Consider the following 3,683-nt stretch of genomic DNA (forward strand, 5'->3'; position numbering starts at 1 on the left):
ATACTATGTTATCTACAATATAAATTAAATGAACAACTACAAACAAATGTAGATAATTAGACCAAATGTGATTCTTTATTCATAATGAATGTTTACAAAGCTTAGGCTTTCAGTATACACTCCAACAATCTCCCACTTATACTAATGACTAAGCTGCCATATCTTCTACCATACATCTGATTCCCATTCCCTCCACATGCCGATCGAAAGCTTTTGGAAGGGCCTTAGTGAAAGGATCTGCCAGTTATCCGCTGATGCAATCTTGGCGATGACAACTTCTCCTCGCTTCACGATATCTCGTATCACGTGGTACTTGCGCTCTATATGTTTACTTGCCTTATGGGCTCGTGGTTCCTTTGAGTTTGCAATTCTGTTATCACAATAAATTGTGATGATTTTGGGCAAACCAGAATCACATCTAAGTCCATTAGAAAGTTCTGAGCCATACTGCTTCTTTAGCTGCCTCGGAGGCTGCTACATACTCAGCTTCCATGGTTGAGTCCGAAACGCATTTCGCTAACACTCCTCCATGAAATGGCTCCACCTCCTAAAGTAAACACATAGCCTGATGTAGACTTACTGTTATCCCTATCTGATTGGAAATCTAAATCCGTGTAACCCAGAGCAGATCATCTGCTTGGTAAACTAGCATATAATCTCTAGTCCTTCTCAAGTACTTTAATATATGCTTTACCGCAGTTCAATGTCCTTGTCGATATCTTCTGACCATGCCTACGGCAAAACAGATATCGGTCTCGTACATAGCATTGCATACATTAGGCTTCCTACAAGCATAAGGAACTGCTTTCATGTCCTCTATCTCTTTTGATGTCTTTGGAGACATCTCTTTAGATAGAGCTACTCCATGTCTAAAGGTAAGAAACCTTTCTTGGAGTCTTGCATGCTAAAACGAGCAAGGATTGTATCTATATATGAAGCTTGGGATAGACACAACATTCTTTTCTTGCGATCCCTTATAACTTTGATCCCAAGAATGTGTGCACATTCTCCTAAGTCCTTCATATCAAATTGTTTGGACAACCATACCCTTACGCCCGATAATACCTTGACATTGTTGCCAATTAACAAAATATCATCTACGTATAGTACAAGAAATACCACCACATTTCCGTTACACTTCTTATATACACAAGACTCATCCGGACTTTGAATAAATCCATATGATGGATTACTTCATTAAACCGGATGTTCCAAGACCTTGAAGCTTGCTTCAGTCCATAAATGGACCGATTGAGCTTGCATACTAGATGCTCTTTGCCTTTTCAATAAATCCTTCTGGTTGCTTCATATGGATGTTCTCTTCAAGACTTCCATTAAGGAAAATGTCTTGACATCCATTTGCCAAATCTCATAATCCATATGAAATGGATAAGAGTATCCGGATAGACTTAAGCATGGCTACGGTGAAAAGGTTTCTCATAATCGATTCCCTCTTTCCGAGTATACCCTTTCGCAACAAGCCTAGCTTTGAAGGTTTCTACCTTCCGTCATCCCTCTTTTCCTTTGTAGATCCACTTGCATCCAATCGCTTTTACACCATCAGGTGGTTCTAAGCTCCCGCACCTTATTAGAGTACATGGACTCTATTTGAATTCATTGCCTTTTGCCAAGATCTGCATCTATATCTTGGAGTGCTTCATATCTGGGGATCGGGTTCATGTTTAGGGATCAAGTCCGAAGACTCTCCCAAAAACATGAATCTTTCAGGCTGCCTCACAACCCTCCCACTACGACGAGGCACTGTCTGTGGTTGTGTATCATGTGTGACACGTGTTGCAGTCTCTTGTGGTACTTCATCTTGTACTGTTGGTACTGAAGTAGACATGTCCTCTCTAAGTTCTTCTAAAACGACTTTACTACTTGGCTTGTGATCCATTATATAGTCTTCTTCTAAAAACTGGGCATTGGTGCTAACAATGACCTTCTGGTCTTTAGGACTATAAAATAAACCACCTTTCGTTCCTTTGGGATATCCTACAAACACGCGAACTTCTGTACGAGATTCTAACTTATCAGCATCTGGTTTCAGCACATGTGCTGGACTACCCCAAATCCGAATATGTCTTAGACTGGGTTTTCGCCCATTCCACAATTCTATGGGAGTAGAAGAAACTGATTTAGAAGGTACTAAGTTCAGAACGTATACTGCTGTTTCCAGAGCATATCCCCAAAACGAATTTGGTAATTCTGAATAACTCATCATCGATCTAACCATCTCCATAAGAGTCCTATTCCTTCGTTTTGCTACACCATTCTGTTGGGGTGTTCCAGGTGCAGACAATTGGGATTGAATCCCAGCCTCTGATAAGTAATTCCTAAACTCTCCTAAGAGGTATTCGCCACCACGATCAGATCGTAGTGTCTTGATACTTTTACCTAATCATTTCTCCACATCAGCCTTGTATTCTTTGAACTTGTCAAAGCATTCGGACTTGCGGCGCATTAGGTAAATGTATCCATATCTTGAATAATCGTCTATGAAAGAGACAAAATATTCAAAACCTCCTCTTGCCTGGACAGACATAGGACCACACAAATCAGAGTGAACCAACTCTAACACTTCTTTGGCTCTATACCCCTTGGCCTTGAACGGCCTCTTGGTCATTTTACCTTCCAAGCAAGATTCACAAGTTGGAAAATTTTCCAACTCTAATGAACCCAAAAGTCCATCGGCTATAAGCCTCTGAATCCTACTTAAGTTAATATGACCAAGCCTTAGATGCCAAAGATATGCTTGGTTCATTTCCGAAGGTTCTTTTCTCTTATTAGAATTAGAAGATGAGTTATAAATTTCCATGTTTTGCTTTGTGGAAGAATTTGGATTTAAAATATACAAATTGCCAACTAATGCACCAGAACAAATAATCACTTTATTTCTTTTAATAACTACATCGTTATTGAAAGAAACTGAATATCCATCTAAAAATAGTTTAGAAACTGAAATTAAATTCTTTCTAAAACTGGGTACATAAAGACAATTTCTTAAAACCAAATTTTTATTTCTACTAAAAGATAAGTAGACGTCTCCCACTGCAACAGCTGCCACCTTAGTAGCATTGCCCATGTAGACGATAATCTCTCCTTCAGTTAGTCGTCGGGTTTCCTGGAACCCCTGCAAGGAATTGCAGACATGATCAGTGGCTCCCGTATCTACACACCATGTGCTGGTAGATAACACCGCTAAACATGTTTCAACAACTAGAGTATGAGATATACCTTTGTTTTGGTTCTTACGAGGACAGTCCGCCTTCCAATGTCCTGCCTGCTTGCAGATGAAGCACTTTAAATCCCGTATTCTGAGATTTATTCACTTTCTTTGCTGAACCAGTTTGTTTCTTCTTCTTCTTACCTTTCGGTTTAGAAGTAGAACCATTTTCAAGATAGTGAATTTGAGCATTGTGACGAAATAACCTTCTTGAAGTTCTGTCAGTGGTTCCCCTAATGAATAAATCCTTTTATTCATATTATAGTTCAGTGAACTGCTCAAAACTTCTAGGTAGGGTTTGGAGGATCATATCGATCTGGGTTTCCCATCAATTTCTCCTCCAGGATCAGATTTCGTTCGGATAAGCCATCATGTTTAGGATATGATCCCTTACGAGTACCCTCTTGCATGGTGGTTGTCATTATCTTTCTCATAGCTTCTTGTCTAGAAGCCCTAT

Source organism: Zingiber officinale, chromosome 10A (genome assembly GCF_018446385.1).
Source record: "Zingiber officinale cultivar Zhangliang chromosome 10A, Zo_v1.1, whole genome shotgun sequence".
Lineage (NCBI taxonomy): Eukaryota > Viridiplantae > Streptophyta > Magnoliopsida > Zingiberales > Zingiberaceae > Zingiber > Zingiber officinale.